Genomic DNA, 18048 nt, shown 5'->3' with positions numbered 1-18048 from the left:
TATGTGTTCTTTTATCAAGTACAGTTTCATATTGATTAATTAAAAGGTAAATTTTACTAGTCAAGTTTTACTTGATTTACTTGAAGTGATTGTTATAAAGGTCTTGAGTTGAATATGTATTTTGTTCTGAGGAAATCTTTTTTGGATGAAAGCGGAGAAGAAAAATGTTTGACTGCTAATCCAGTTGTTGGTCTTCATTATTCTGAGTATTAGGTTCATAGGTTCATAGGTAGGTACTAGGCTATCTGCCCAAGGACATTTATAAGCCTAGCCAGAGTGTGTCGGCTTTCGCCTCCCCATTGATTAATTAACTGAACCTCTGTCAAGCAGAGCCAATGACATGATCCCAGGGGTGTACTTTCTGTTACCCATCCACTCGTCAAGGCTTCTCTTGAAGAGTGTTAGTGAGGGGCTCTGCCTAATGTAGTTAGGAATTTTGTTCTAAAGCATGGGGAGGCTCTGTGACAGGAATCTATCCCTCCAGCATGTTCTATTTATTGTTGTGGCGTGGTTTAGCTCACTAGAGCGTGTGGCTCGCAGTGACTTGGATTTCTTTAGGTGGAGCATGTCCATCAATTCTGAGTTGGACATGGCTTTGTAAGTCAGGCAGAGATCACCTCTAAATAAGCGATATGCCACTGAGTACAGCCTTTTCAGTCGGGCTGCATAGGACATATGTTTGAGGCCAGTAATCCTCTTGGTGAGGTGCTTTTGTGGTCTTTCAAGCTGTTGGAAGTGTCTTGTGAGGTACATCCCAAATGGGGCATTGTACTCTATGATGGGTCTGATGAGTGACGAGTAGAGGGGCATTGTAACCTCTTTATTTCTAGATGCGAACCCCTTAGTAATTAGATGGGCCACATAGAAGGATTTCCTAACTACTTTGGCAATATGATTGTCAAAGGAGAGATTACTATCTACCTGGGTCCCCAGATCTCTTATCACCTCTTCTGTATTAAGGGGGCTGCCATCTATGTGGTAATTCGTGGGTGTTTTGTTTTTCCCAAATGGGATGCCTATGCATTTTTTGGCATTTAGCTTGAGGCCATGACTTTGACACCAGGTGTCTGTCTCAGTAAGGCCTTTTTGGAGGATGTCAGTGTCAGACGGAGAGTCAATTATGGCTCCCAGTTTGCAGTCATCGGCGAACTTGGTTAGCCATAGTCCTCCTGTGTTTGCCTGTACTTCTGAGAAATATATGCCGAACAGTAGGGGTCCCAGAACTGAGCCTTGCGGGACACCAGTTGTGACTGGTTTAGAGTCAGATCTGGAGCCCGCTATTCTTAACGTGTGAGTTCTGTCTGTATGCCAGTTGGCAACCCATCTTGTGATGTAGGGGTTTATGTTCAAGCTGGTGAGTTTTTCTATAATACCTGAGTGAGGAATGGTATCGAACGCCTTGGCGAGATCAAGATAGGCTGTGTGAACCACCTTTCCCTCATCTATGGCCTTGGTAACTGTCTCGAAGAAGTCAGCCAGGTTTAGTAGGCATGATCTGCCCTTAACAAAGCCGAACTGGGTCGGGTCAAGTGTTTGGAGGTTCCCAATGTCTTTGTTAATGAGTTCCATGATGATGCGCTCCATAGCCTTGCAGACCAGGCTAGTCAGGCTTATGGGGCAATAGTTACCAGGGTCAGTTGTGGCTCCTCCTTTGTGGAGCGGAATAACCATTGCTGTGCACCATTCTATGGGCATGTAGCCTGTGGAGAGGCTGAGGTTGAACAGCGTGTTTAGGTGGGGGGTTAGTTCGTTCTGTAGTTCATGCAAGACACAGCCTGGGACACCATCTGGCCCCATTGTTGCTGTGTTTTTGGCTTTTGAAAGGGCTGTTTTCACCTGTGCTTCTGTGATTTCTGGGACACTACACTTTTCCGATATTGTTGTGGGCCCTTTTGAAGATGAGAGGGAGGTGACGTTTGCACTGAATCTATCTGCCAGTATGTTGACAATATCAGTAGGTTCAGTATATTTTTTGCTATTTTGCACTATCTCAGAGCATATCTGTGAGTTGCCACTTAGATTTTTGACATAGCTAAAGAAGGTTTTGTGGTTATCTTTCAGGTCCTTGGTTATTTTTCTTTCGAAGTTAGTCTTGGGTGATTTTATGAGGGACCTTAGTTTCTTACTGATACTGATCAGAAATGTCTTTCCTTCTTGCGATTTGCTTTTTTTCTGAACTAGTTTCCTCCTTTTGTTGTATAACCTATTTATGGCAGGGGTCCACCAGCCTGGTTTCCTTCTCTTAGGGGAGTGAGTCTTGGTTTTGCTAGAGATGGCATGATCCATACATCCTTTTAGGTGCTCATAGAGTGCAATTGTAAAGGATTCTGCATCTTGGGCAGTGTTATCCTTTAGCATGGGGGTCTGTGAAACTTACCACCTCTCCTTAAGTAAGGTGACGTTTGCTTTAGAAAAGTTTTCACTGTGGTTTCCTTGGTTGGGGGTGGTGGTGGGGTGTGGACATCCAGAGTGATTAGTTTATGGTCTGATCTAACCAGTGACGGGTTGACCTCCGGTACGGAGCACCTGTCGCCCATGTTGTTGATGACCAAGTCCAATATGTTGTGGCCTCTGGTAGGGGAGTTTACCAGCTGATCCAGGGCATTTGAGTTGATAAATTCCAGGAAGCGCTGAGCCTTGGAGTTTGTACTCAAGTAGTTTTCCCAGTTAATGGTAGGGTAATTGAAATCTCCCAAGATCAGGGTGTTCGGTAGGACCTTCATGTTTTCTAGTGTCTCCAGAAAGGTGGAGTGGTGGTCCTGGGTCATGGAGGGTGATCTGTAGCAGGCCACAATTTGCATTGCAGATTTGCCCGATGTTAGTTGCACATGGAGGATCTCAGAGGTATCATGCTGCGCCACTAACCTGGAGGTGTGGGTATCCTTGATGAATATGGATACACCCCCTCCTTTTGTGTTTCAGTCCGTGTTCTGTGGCCAAAATATGTGGTATGAGTTGTAGCCCAGTAGTGCTGGAGTGCTCTCTGGAGACTTGAACCAGGTTTCAGTTACTGCACAGATGTCGACGTTCTCCATACTTAGGAGTGCTTCGAACGCATGCATTTTGAGATTTAAACTCCTGGCTTTGAGTAGCATAACCCTCAGTTTTTTACTTGTGCTGTTTACGGGGGTGGGTTTGAATTTTGAGCCTTGCCTCAAAAAGGCACTATGGGGGCAGCAAGAGCCTTGGCTAGTATTCAAAAGCTAAGGGGTGACAGGTGCAAGCCGTCTCTTGTGAAGCAATGCGGCTTGTCAAGCATGTCATCCCAGGCTGACAGACACTGGATTTATCATACACAATAGTGCAGGTATTCATGTACCTCTTTTTTCTTTCTTATAGCAGGTGACTGGGGCAGTAGTGTGTTTGTCCCCTACACAACATGATGTCAGTGTCTGTTCACACTCTGATGATGGTGGTGGCCACAGTGAGGCACAGGTGGTGGTTTTGGGGGCTGAATCTGTCCCAAAGGTAGACATCCCTCTTCTGCCTCCATTGTCACCACACACAGTCAGTATACCCACACATATCCAGTCCCTGGAGGCCACAGATGTTGGATAGTCATAGGGTTTGGACATTGACCATAAACGTTTGGCAATTATGACTCCGGTGAGTGTTGACACTGGCTATAGCCAGATAGCTGGTGTGGTCCCACACAGATGGATTGACAGGGGTGTTTGTAGGAGGCCTGCTGTCTGTCCACCACCTGTTGCAGTTGTCACATCACTGGTCACTCTGTGCATGTTTCGGGTTGTCATGGAGGCACAGGCACATTCTGAATGTAACACCAGAAGTATGCTTAGGGTTATGGATGCAGCACAGTCTGACATTAGTGACTACCTCCACCACACTGGGGACACCCTGGATTGGTTCACTGATGCAGTGGACAGAAGGTGGGCTGAGACAGTGTCTGTCCTGGACTGCACATTGTCTGTGCTGGAATGTCTGGTTGGAGTTGAGCGTTAGACCCCTGGACATAGGTCAGCAACCTCATCTGCTGAGAGTCCACATGGCCATGCACAATCACACTTCCATAGTGGCAGTACATCCAGAGCTACAGAGGGGAGTGGCTTTCCACACCACAATGTGGCAGGCCATGGGCTTGTGGTTATGGGATCACCAGTGGGGGACACATCCCAGCAGACAGCAGTCACCATCAAGTACTAACATCACTTCTGATCTTGGACTTAGAGGTGCCAGTGTAACTCCTGGCAGAGCCAGTTCCCGTGTTCTGGGCTGGAGATAGTGAATTGTCAATTCTACCATGTATGGTCCAAAACTGTCCAACATACACACATGTAGGGCTATCACTGCGGTTGACTGTGTACACACACACACACACACACACACACACACACACACACACACACACACACACACACACACACACACACACACACCACTGTCAAATGCAGGTCACCTATAGACACACACGGCACCACTCCATGGTTCATCTTACATGCTTCCCTTTCTGACTCACACACATGTTATCAACTGTTTGGGCCAGCCTAGGCCTCCTGCACCCCACACAACACCCTGTGCAAGTGATGATACCTGTGCCACATCCCTGTCATCCTCGCCATTGATGCAGGGAAATTAAGCTATGTGTCTGATGCACAGGGTGACTGTATTAGTTAACATGTACTTGTGTACTGCAGTGCTGTTTTGCCATGCCACTTGTAGTGGTTATCAACAGATACCGTATGCTGGCATTTGTCATGAGTATGTCACATATGTCTATGTGCCTTGTGTTGTATGATATTGTAGTGGCTGTATAGTTACACAATGACAGGTTTGTCATGGACCTGTTTCTGTTTCTGTTTCTGTTTCAGGAGTCTGTTGGGATAACCTGTGGGTACACAGTGGCAATAAAACAGCACAGGATGGCATGTCAGCACAGCATTACTATGTCTTCAGCAAGATACAGCACTATGAGTGCATGGCTCCATAGGTTCATGTGTGTATAACAGGCTAACAAGGACAATGGTGGCATTCAGCATACCCATGCATCCTTAATCTGTGATAAGGTCTGCTACCCTTGATAAGTGTCACAAGGGTTTTGGGAACTAACACATCTACATGCTGTGGTGATGGAGATGATCCATCTACAAATATCATTTGTCCAGTACAGACAGTTGCCTAATACCAGTTTCAATTGCTGTGTTCTGCATCCCATTTTGTAACCTACACTTGATGTGTGTCACACCAGATGTGTGCTTTACATGCATGGGGGGCCTGTTTCATGTAGAGAGTACTGTCTGTGTTACATACCTGTCTCTCCAGCATGTACTCTGTATACCACAGGGATGTTGTAGGTGTGTAGAACAGGTGAGACATGTGTTAGTCCTGTCATGGATACATGGGAGGTACACAGTGAGACCTGACACCTCCCTGTATGGATCCATACACATCCCCTTCAAAGCATTTAGGAGACAGACTACACATGTACGGTTATGACACAGACTCCATAGGACATGTTATCTAAACTGTGTATTGGTGTACCATAGAACCTGTGTGGCTGCTACAGTCATACAATATGCCTGTGTAGTGACATGGCAAGAGTGTCATTGTACACAATGATAGGTGTGATGATTGCCACATTCGGTATAGCAGTGACAGTCTGAGATTTACATTTCAAACCCATCGGTATAGGTTGTATAACAGTGAATGCATCCCCACATCTTACTGACCAGTGAAAGTCAAAGGCTACATTACTCTCTGTGTCCATACCTTCATGTGTAATGGCTCAACTGTGTGTGGTGTTGCAAACACTATAATTTTTTGCAGGAGTAGATGATTTTCCATGGGATAGCATTGTGCAGTCATTGGTATTTAGTCTTTTTCAGTGACTCAGACAACAACTGACTATGTCTTAGGTCATCCTAGATAACTGTTGGTTCTGTGTGGGATTCTGTGATGCCTCCTAATATGCAACCACCTGCTAATGTACTCAGTCAGAGGTCACTGACAGTGGCTGTGGCTGCAGAGAGGGAATATGTAGATGGGGTACACCAATAATGGAGGATGGTGAACTCCACTGGTGACTGGTGTCATTGCAGCATAGGTCTCCCAATGATATGTTCCTAGAGTATGACTCACAGACACTTGCCTATCCACCAGTTGGCATAACACTCTGTACATGACATACACAGTTTCCAGCATGGCTTGCTGGCCTAATATTGTCATACACCTTGTCAGGCCATGGTTTGTGGAGTGACACTGATGTCCGACATCCATTGCATAGTGTAACAGTCAATGGTCTCTGCTGGTCACAGTCGGTAGGCATGATCTGGCCTTCTGCAAAAATAACAGTGTTTAGTCCAGTGTCAGTAGGTGTACTACAGTGTTAGTGCTCATATCCCTGCTAACTCCTGTCATGGCATTTCAGGTGACATGATGCAGAGATTTGGGGACACCACTTGGCACTACATGCTAGTTGTCCTCAGCAGAAGTAAGTATTGCAGTTACATCCAGCATGTTGCAACAAGAGAGTCATGCAAGGTGTCTGTACAGAGCATAGACATAAATGTTAAGGAAGTGGAATATGCACACACTGTGTTGTTTAGTTGTGCCATGGCTCACTTGCCCAACAGATGGTCCACGTCTTTACGTACCATGCCCTGGAGCAGTGCCATGACATACCCACATGGGGAACCAATGTATTGCATCATGTGTCTACCAATATGTGTTACCCCTAAAGCCTCCCAGTGTGATGTCCTCCCTGGTGGGATCTGACCACAAATCAGTCTCCTTAGAACAACCAGCATGTACTTCCCTTTGCAGACAATTCTCGGCTGTACGGAACAGGTGGAACACAGGCTCATCATGGCTCAGCAAACCTGACTGGTGGACAACTGCCATTAGCAGGCTGTGTAATAACAGATGGACAGTGCTGTGTGACAGTTGGGGTGAGGGTGCCCCCCAACATGGAGGCACTACCTCCTCATCTAATAGAAGCACATAATGTTGTTTTAATGTTGTGTAGATACAGTAAGTGACAAAATTAGCCACCTACACAAAGCAGAACCACAAGACACAGTGTAGTTACATTTGTGGTCTCAAAGGACAGGCCCAGGTTGTCGCTGACCTCAAATGTCATGATGCAACATATGGTGGGTCTGTATTCATACATAACCTGTACTCCCATACTGTCTGCATCAGCTGCACTCCCTTGTCTCCAACACGTGTCACATGACATTCATACAACCTGTCCCATAATGTCCATATTTACAGAGCAGTTTGCAACTTTCCTCTCAATGGCAAATACACAGCATCTATTGAACATGCTAACATGTCAGGCTGTATCCCACATGTGATCTGACAAGGATTACTAACACCATTGGGCAACCTTTGCAATAATACTGACACCACTGGCTGCACACCAGCTGGGTGGACAATGGCAGTTGTTACACCCTTGCACAGAGGTGGTGCATTCACTGAGCAACAGCACTATGCACCTCTTTGTCTAAGTATCCATATCTGTATGCCTGTAGGGGCAATCATCATGGAGCTGATTAGCACACATATATGTGATCTATAGAAAGTTGGCTGTACACAGTTTGGATGTGTGATAGGGGGAGCATGACTGATGCAAGTGGTGGACATGTCTGAGGCAGTCACCAAGGACCTGATTGAGGATACATCAGGGCATACAACTCTTAGACTGAGGTAAGTTGTTTGAATCTATTTCCCACTCAGGTAACATTTACAAAGCACCCACTTAGGCATCCATGATACTGTCATTGTAGAGATCACTAAGTGGCCCATTGATGGCACACATACACAATGTAGGGACATCCACCTCCAATAGCTGATCTGTAAGCATCAGTGCTCACCAGGGTGCAGTCCTGGGTCTTCTACTGCTTGAAATCCATTTAACCATAATACACTCAACTACTGACTGACCGTGGCTAAAAATGTTGGCTGATGCCTGCAAATTGTGAGCACTCATAGATTCTCTGTGGTATGTCAGTATCCTGCAAGAGGGTATTGCGAACACATGCCTGTTGACATACTAATGGCCATAAACTCCATGCAAATATATATGTAGTATAATTTCCATCAGTTAGACCTATGTACCTGGTAAGTAGCACAGCAGTCACAACATGTGATGTACATACTCAGGGGAGAAAAATCTGGGCACACAGACCTGGCCACACAGGTTTACACCTAATGTGACTGAGATAAACATGTCTCTATAGTGGTATGACAGGAATCATAGGGCATAACTGAGGCCACAGTCACCAGTATGTGACATACTCTTAACCTCCACTTACTCTACCCTCGGCATGCCAATATCTGAGTGCAATGGCCATTTGTTGCTGTACCTTTCCAAGCAGCACTGGGAATTGCACAAAACAGTATGGTCCCTCACAGCGACACTTTACGTCTTCTGTATGTGTTCATGGGGGATCATCTGCAATGAGTGTCATTGTTGCCTGTGGCATATAGTGTTTATCACTAGCAGTATTCAAATAGACTCTATACAGCTCATGGTTCCTGACTACTTTTTGCTGCATTGGTTTTTGCTTTTGGTGGATCTGGATTTATTACTCAGGTTTTTATTTGTCTTTTGTTTTTTGTTTGTCTTTTTATTTTTATTTGTCTTTTGCATATAGACTACTCAGAGGTGTTCTGTGCCTTGCATACAGGCAATGTGTGACCCTGTTTGATTGCATATGCTGCCTATCTGCAGGTGGCATAGTAGATGGATAACTCACTGTAAGAAAATTAACCTAGTATGTGATGTTAGTACTACATGCTTGTGGGAGAGATTTATCTAGAAGACGTAATCACACCCTTGACACAGAACCCTGCCTAATTACACACAGAGCATCTCAGTGTACCTCAACACATGCCATCTCTATGATTGGCTGGGTGACTGTCATCTCAACACAGGGCATGTGCCTGTGTCCCTCTTGGACTGGGGCAATATGTGCTGATCCTGTAACTATGGGTATACAGATGTCTATTCTTTTGTGGGCTGTATGGCTATTATGCCAGTTAAGTTCAAACATCTTATGGTTCAATAACATGATGTAAAATGCTCTAACAGACTCACACACAAACACAACTACATTGAAGCGATCACTACTTCCAATAACTGTGTACAGGACACACCAAGGCACACACATAGTGTAAGTTGTCTGTATTTAGATGAGAACACTTACCTATGTAATGGTACACACTACAGATCACAGTACATGTTGCATGCAACACACCTCATGTCTGTTAGTACTATCAGTTTAGGACATATTATGCTTGATGACATCAGCAGGCCTTGTTGTGGTCAGTCCTTTGGAGAGCCACATCACCTGATGCAAATAAAACACTGCAAAACCCTACCTATTCTTAAGTTACCTAGGTGATCATATTTAAGCAATATGGACATGCACACACACACAAAGTAGCCTGGAATGAGATTAGAACCCCTACCTATCTAGTCTTATTCACTATAGATCATAGTAGTTATTGCACGTAGCATGGCTTAAGTCTGATACTCCGCTATCAGCTGATAGTCTTAAGGTGGATGACATCATCAGGCCTTGTAGAAGAGGGCAGTTTGGAAGCCAGTAGCAAGTTACAGGGCCAAAAAGTTCATAACTATTGCAGCTAGATAGCCCATGAGGGCATGTCAGTTACTCTGTAGCGGCATACACGCAGACACACACTAAGTAGCCCGGATTGATATTAGAACCCTTACCTATCTAGTCCTATTCATTATAGATCACAGTATGTATTGCACATGTCACAGGTTGGGTCTGTTGTATATGTGAATGTAGGCACAATACTTGTGTTGAACAGCATCTGTGGCCTGCAGAGTGATATTGCTTCATACTGTTATCTGCATCTAGTGTCGTAGCAGTAGAATAACTGTTATTATCCTAGCTATGTGTGTACAGTTACCAGTATGGCCATATGTGGCTGTTTGCAGTTAGACAGGCAAACCTATGGGCAGGTACAATGTGCCCTGCCCATGCATGTGTTGACAACATTATACATTATACCACCTGCGTCTCTCTGCGTGGTGGCATCCAGCAGGCACAGGAGTCTGTAGATAAGTGGATTACGTACTGTTGCATTCTTAGTTTGAATCCTTTGAGCAACAGTATGGCTGTGTGATAGTGCAGATTTACTCACCATTATTAGGGTATGTAGGACAATACAGACAATACAGACATCCACACATATTTATGTAATTAACAGGAATGTATATATAATTGTAGCTATGTGTGTGTGTGTGTGTGTGTGTGTGTGTGTGTGTGTGTGTGTGTGTGTGTGTGTGTGTGTGTGATATGTATATGTGCTATGTAACACATTACATAGCGATAGATATACTATGTATGTGAGAGAGAGAAAGACAGTGACACTTCGATATGTATACGTATATGTCTGTATGTATAGTCATATCTGTACATAATAGGTGATTCTGATGATGAGGCAACAGAACTGTGCTCATTTTAACTGTTTGGGCATGCCCAGTATAAACTGACTCCAGGCCTCACCTACCTGTAGTCCAGTCTAGGATTTTGTGTGTTACAGACCATATCTCTCAACTATTCAGAGTTTCGCAGAATGTCCAGAGATTTGGCTCATAATTTTGGTCTGTTCCTCATAAAATTTCGAGCAAATCACTTGGATGAACTGAGAATTAAAGTCACTAAATAATGACATACATTTGAGTTTCTGACTTCACATCCTTCAGAAAAATGTCTGTTGAAACAAACCGTGTTACTCTAGCAACTTTTTAAGTTTATGAAACAATCAAACAGCAACAAGGAGAATATAAATCCCAATGTAGAAGAAAACAAGTGCAAATACTTAAAAAACAACAACAATGGGACGACCACGACAAAGCACATACATTTAATAAAATAAAATAGATAAGTGCTTTCAGAGATGTCTCCTTCTTCAGATCGATGCAAATATATATGTATCTGAAATCAGTACTAAAGGTAAAGGGTATCCTAACCTTAGTTATATTTTGTCATTCATTATTATTAAGACCATTATCACTTTTCGAAAACCATGGTCTAGCCTTTCCATTTCTCATGGATTTAACTTGCTTGGATTCTTTTGTAACATTCTTATTCTTATAACCTCGATCTAAAAGATTTCACTCAGTCTTTTCTAATTGATGTAAAATGATGTAAATCTGATGGAGTGTACTGTGAATTTTAAAAATTCAGTTGTAGTTTCTAAATAATTAACAAAAAAGTTCAATTGTTGTACATCACCTTTCCATAAGATAAACACATCATCAACAAATCTATGATATAAACTTATATGTGCAAACCATGGATTATCTTCACTCTGAGTGGGAAATGAAATATATTTTGAGTGAAGATAATCCATTGAACTCTTTTGTTAATTATTTAGAAAAAAATGAATTTTTAAAATTCACAGTCCACTCATCATCAGATTCTATAGAGTTTTTAGATATTTTATTGAAAGTAGACAATGAAGGTAGAATAGACACATTGTTATATCACAAGCAGTGTTGGAAAAATGCTTTATTGTATAGAGGAAGTGTGCACCCCCAACATATTTTTAAGAATATCATAGATAATCAACTATTGAGGGTGTCTAGACTTTGTAGTAGAGACAGTGACTTTCTACATCAATTAGAAAGACTGATAGAAATCTTTTAGACTGCGATTATAAGAATAAGAAAGTTACAAAAGTATCCAAGCAAGTTAAATACATGAGAAATGGAAAGGCTAGACCATGTTTTTTGAAAAGTGATAATGGTATTAATAATAATGAACGACGAAATCCAACTAAGGTAAGGATGCCCTTTACCTTTAGTACTGATTTCAGATACATAAGGAATATAATACAAAATAATTGGAAGCTATTATTAACTGATGACAGAATCAGAAATAGAGTTGGGGAGGTGCTAAGTTTTAGCTATAAGAGGAATCGTAATTTGAAGAGTTTATTATGCTATAGATCTAGACGTGACAATGTAGGTAAATTTTATAGCAATAAGTTAGGTACATATCCATGTAAGAAGTGTAAGATATGTAAGTACATTAAGACCAACCATGAATTTACACATTCTGTTACTGGAAAAGATATAAATATTTACATTATGCTTGTTGTCTTACTAAAAATGTGATTTATATAGCGACTTGGATACAACGTGCATGCTTCTATGTTGGCAAGACAAACAGAATGCTGAAAGAGCATATCTTGCAAAATATGGGAGACATATGTAAGAATGTACAGAAGAATGCTGTAGCTCAACACGTTATTATGTATCCACAATACAGTTTTAAGTTTATGGTCTTAGATGTTTTCACCACCCAAACTTACTGGATAGCTGATTTAAGAGCTGATGTTATACTAGGTTTAAATGGTTTTATACCCTTAAAACCTGTTTTAAAAGCTAGGAGATGTTAATAGTTTTATTATTTAATTATATGGTTAATTTGTGAATTGCTGTGATTGGTTGTATATGCATAAATATGCACATTATTTTGTATCTTTGTATCGATCTGAAGAAGGAGACATCTCCGAAAGCGCTTACCTATTTTATTATTTTATTAAATGTATGTGCTTTGCCGTGGTTGTCCCATTGTTGTTTTTTAAGTATGAACTTTTTAAGTTTATGGTAGCAGTATTTAAAATATGCCCCTATTTGTGGGGAAAGAGGATTGGTGCATTTAAACAGCTGATTGACAGTGTGATGATTGAATGATTGTCTCAACAGTAAAGGAAATAAGCACTATAAAAAGGAACTTCCAGTCCCAATCTCTACGATCTGAAGAAGATACAGAAAGCGCTTATCGTTTGGAATACAGAGGGACTGTTTTATTCTACATCAAGATTTTAACTTTTTCTACAATAAAAGGATTTTAACTGCCATTAAAGCTAGAAGCTTTTATTTGATCTGTTAGACTGGTTAAGCTGTTATCACAGTTCATCATAGTCACATAGCAGCTACTACATCTTTAGTGTTTATAATTTGTATATCAGACTAAAAAGACTGGTTACTTTGGAGCCATCATAACACTGGATACTTTGGAGCCATCATTTCGCTATAGTATAACTGCATTCACAGCATGAATATCTTGTAAGTGCATTTAATTGAAGAACTGGAAATTTATGCAAGTTTTTTGCTATATATGTTGCACTTTTAAAGTTTTATATCATTTAACCACACTACCTGTTCTCCAAGAGAACTTTACTTCATTAGCCATTGTTGTACAGTGTTTCATTTTGAATACTGTTTTTACTTGTTACTGATAACTGTACTTTAGCATTAGGAGGTACGCTTTCTTTATTATTTGTGGGCCGTCTCCCAATTTTGTTGGGTTTTGCCCAGATTTCTTGCCCTAAGAGTTTGAGAGGTACATTACAGACATTGACATCTGCCCATTTCTGCAGTACTGCACTTCACTCAAAATGTTCATGGCATTCCCCAGCTGTCTGCTGTACTTAATATGTGACTGAGGTTCATAATGTTACACCACACACAGAATGACAGTATGTGAAAACACTGACATAATAATATCTCATGTGCAAAAGATGTGAATACCTCCAGATTGGAACCATCAACACCATCACCCATGCTAACTTCCTTAATCCACTGAGACACACAGGTTGCCAAACAGAGTGGAGTCACTTGTGACATAGTCAACAGCATAAATGTATACGTTGTTATTTCTGCTTTATGTGGAACATACAATGTGTGTTAGAGTACTATGTTACAGCCCTGAGATTCCCTGGTCTACAGATATACTATTGCTGCCTTACTGTTAAAGCAGTTATATGGGAACACTGCTGTGGTGGGGGGGTGGGGGAACAAAATTACATGATCTGCTGGTATAGACAGTAGTCCAAATATCATGTGACCCCATTGTTTAACATCTCCCTTGACTGACGTAGTGAATATTCCAACCATGAGGCCTAGTGATTATTAGGGGACACATAATATTGGACTGGGTATCTGTAGTCCCATGTGAGTGTTACAGCTGTCCAGATAGCCCAGTATATTTCCTTGCATAAATGCAGCAGATCCATACATATGTTATAGTATTACGTTAATCCTGACAAGTAGTGTGTAGGTTAGAGACTTATCTTGTGAATGCAACAGTTGACAGAACTGTAGCTCAGGGCTGACTCTGTGTGATGCAAGCAGTACACAGCCAATATATGGATAGGTACAGGTTGTGTGGGTTGCCTGGCATCAACAATTTTAGTATATGTATTTGAGTAGGAGTAAGGTGTCAGTCCTTAGGGTTGTAGGTTGTCAGTGAATGTGATATGTGTTGTCTCTTAGTCAAAGCCAGGGTGTATTGGGCATGCCTACATCTGCATACAGGGACATCATCAGAGGGTTCCTCCTCCAAGTCCTCCTGTGAGTGTGGCTGTGGTGACCTAGGCACTGGTGCGGGGCTGTGTATCCCTTACCTTTGCTGATCCTGCTGCAGCTGTTTCCACAGGATCATATTGTGTAGCATGGCATGTACTGTGAATATCTGTGCACATGTAGCTGGAGTGTATTGCAGGGCTCCACCAGATATATTGAGGCACCAGAACTGTGACTTCAGAAGCCCAAACACATGCTCTGTGATGTTCCTAGTTTGTGTGTGTGCCTCATTATGGTGCTCTTTCATGGGTGTGTGTATTTCTGATGGGTATCATCATCCACGGTTCCAGTGCGTAGCCAGTATCCCCACTAAATGGCTGTGTGGGATGTCTCCCCTAGCAAACATCTGGTACAGCTGTGATGCCTGTCAGATATAGGAGTCATGATAACTGCCAGGACTGCCAGCACACACATTCATGATAATGCCCTGGGCATTGCACACAATCTGGCAGTTGATGGAGTGGTACCCCAATGCGGTTCCCGTAGATTCTACCCTTTAATCTATGTCACCCAGTACCTCAGGGTAATGTGCTACATGATAGAAATGTTACATATTACTGGCCCTCAACTCAGGAGTGAGGGGAAAAGCAATCTGCTTACTGGCATGTGGTAACATGGCATCCAGAAACTGGTGGAGTACCCTGGATGTTGATGCCTGTGAGACCTCCATCATGTCCCCTGTTGGTCTTTGGAAGGTACCTGTACTAATATCCTATGCATACCTTTGTTTCTACTGAGATGGGTTCCTCTCTGTTGGCTCTGGGTCTGAGTTGAGGGTGGCAGAGCTCAGTGAGTTCTTGTAGTATGTCCCTGTCCACTCTGTAGTGCTTTACAATCTCTAGCTCATGTAGCTCCTGGAAGGTTACCCTGGGCCTGCACACTTTTCTCCTTCTCTGTTTAGGCCTATTGCCAGCAGCAGCAGGTGCAGCATTGACTACAGCATCTAGCCCATACAGATGTAGCAGACTTTCAGCAACCCCTAGCATTCTTTCAGTTAAAATTCCCAAGTCTGTACTCCAATGGTGCAGAATATGGGGGAAAATCAGATTGTAGTGTGCATGCATAGTTTATAGTGCTCTGCTGTAGGTGCTGACTCTGTGATTGGCTACCTATGATGCATTGCACCTGCCTAGTATATCATTAACATTATTTAATGGCCCTAGTTTAAGTTAAATAGATGTCAAAACTAATTAGTATGTCATTGGCTTTTAGATACACTCAACACTGTGGTGCACCACGCAAACACGTACCCAATAGGTAAACAAAGCTTAGAAGTTAGTGCACCCAGTCCCCCTGAAAGCACATGCTCAGCATGACAGCATGCAGTGCAAACAGGCACAGCTAAGATGAAATAAGCTTAGAAGTTATTGGACACACCCTCCCCTGATGTCAGCTATCTTCTCTGTAAACACCAACATAGTTCCCTGCATACATGGAGGGGATATGTGGACACAATTACCCCTTTATGCCATTCAGTAACTCCACCTCATTTGCATAGGGATCTGTACTCACATCCTGGAAACTACACGCTTCAAAGCCCTACCATGTTAGCAACATCACCAGTGCACCAATGCACCATTGGTGCATACTCCATGCAGGGCCCTGTAATACATTTCTGTCACATAATATTAATTTTGTTTTTCCATTTTTTTTTTATTTCTTTATAAAGCATATTTGTTCACTGAGGCACACCGTGCAAACATGCCCAGATTATTAAAAAAATCTAATTTAACTTATTTAATTTAATTGTTCAGACACACAGAGGATAGTTTCACTCATATCTGTATGTGGTATGCCATTTCTGTCCATCTATCTACATTTTTACAGCCCCTTTTTTCTGTCTACATTCCTGTACACAGAATTTTTCCGTGTACACTAAGGACACTGACATGGGGTCTGCAGAAGCCTATCTGCTTGCTAGATCGCTCTACCTGCCTCATTTGCATGAGATTCACCTGCTTTTGAGGTGATTTGCATGCCATGGAACTTCCCATGTTGGCGTGTGCATGAGCGCCGTCCAGCAGTGATTACTGAATCTAAAACCTGATTTCAGCATGTAAGCAGCATGACACCTACGCAGTAAAAAAGACTGTGTAGGCTTTATTAAATTCCATCCATAAAATGTAGCATTTTGTGGAAACATTTTATCAAATTATTACAGAAAACTGTCAGCTTCTTCTTCTTTTTATTTATTTATTTATTTTTTTGCATTATGCACTACTAACCTGGACCACTTCTCACTCCTGAAGCAAGTGATTGATTGGGAAGTGTGACACAGCCCGTAAAACCAGTTATTTTACATTTTTGCAGGACTTATCTACTGGCATCTATTTCTTGGTGGGTATTTAGTTCAGATCGCATATTCATGGGGTGGTCTTTTAAAGATGTCTATCAGACAATTCAATTTTCTTTTGGGGTCACAGGAGAAACAGGATGTTAATGGTTATTTTTCAGCAGATTAATTAGATGACGATGCTCATACTCTTTTGCATTCTTACTTTAAAATCTGGTGTGATAATGAAAATATGGCATGCATGTTCAACAGTTATAGCAAGTGATGGGGACAAATGTGGTGAACAAGCAGACAGGGGTCAACAGTTTTCTGGATGCTTAACAGCTTTTTGTAGACTATCCTTCAAGACTGTTAACTCATAATTTGACCCAAGGGTACCAGCAGATGGAAGATGGAGAAACATGCTTGGAATGAATATGCTGACAAAAAAGTTTTGGATTTGCTTAGGGAACCTAGTGAGTCATTACATAAGATATAATATAAAATACGTTTCTGAGATGTGCACTAGAAGGTTGAGTTTGCTACTTGGTGCATGACTCTGCCCAACAAAATGCCTTGCTAATAAAAATCTACCTAGATGACCAGAATGCATTCGAGTATAAACTGACTCTGGAAATGAAGCAGCATTATAAGGTTATGCAACTAGGTACAATAATTTTTCAGCAAGTGTTTTCATTTAGGGACGCTGCCTGTGTTCCAATAATTTATATATACAGTGTACTTTGTTTCTGAAGCTTCACATTCTGAATAAAACATAAGATCACATGTTTTCTAACTTCATAATTACTGTTTTGGGAAGATTTCATTTGTACAGTGTGCTGTATTTGGGCATCTTTAAAGATGAATTAAATATACAAACACATATACTCTAGCACCAGATTAGATAAACAGTATTACTTGTTAGCTTGAGGAGTCTTTTGAGGCCACATTCCCTACCACCAGTTCTGCAGCTGCCACATATGCAATTTATTTTATCCAGAATTATTGAAAAGTCAATCAATATCAGTGATACAAACCCCCCATGGCCCTAGCAGTCCAATGACCAACAGACAGATGCCACAACTACCTATCCACTTGAACGCATTCTGCATACATCTATATATATATATATATATATATATATATATATATATATATATATATATATATATATATAGGTCTACTTCACTCCAACAAAATCCCAATTCACTGAAATTCATTTCACTGAGACCAAATCACCTAAAGTTCAAATTACTGAAAATTTATTTCACTGAATTGTAAGCTATAGACTTGATGTGGCAGTGTGTAGAGTACTGTGAGGCAAGTAAAGGGTATATGCCCTCATACCCACTGTAGTGCCACCTGGAGTTAGTATATATACTTGAGGGAACATAGCCCCCCA

Source organism: Protopterus annectens, chromosome 1.part1 (assembly GCF_019279795.1).
Source record: "Protopterus annectens isolate FY-2018-M chromosome 1.part1, PAN1.0, whole genome shotgun sequence".
In the NCBI taxonomy this organism is placed as follows: Eukaryota; Metazoa; Chordata; order Ceratodontiformes; family Protopteridae; genus Protopterus; species Protopterus annectens.
The sequence above is the reverse complement of the archived record's forward strand: the minus strand, read 5'-3'. Positions refer to the sequence as shown.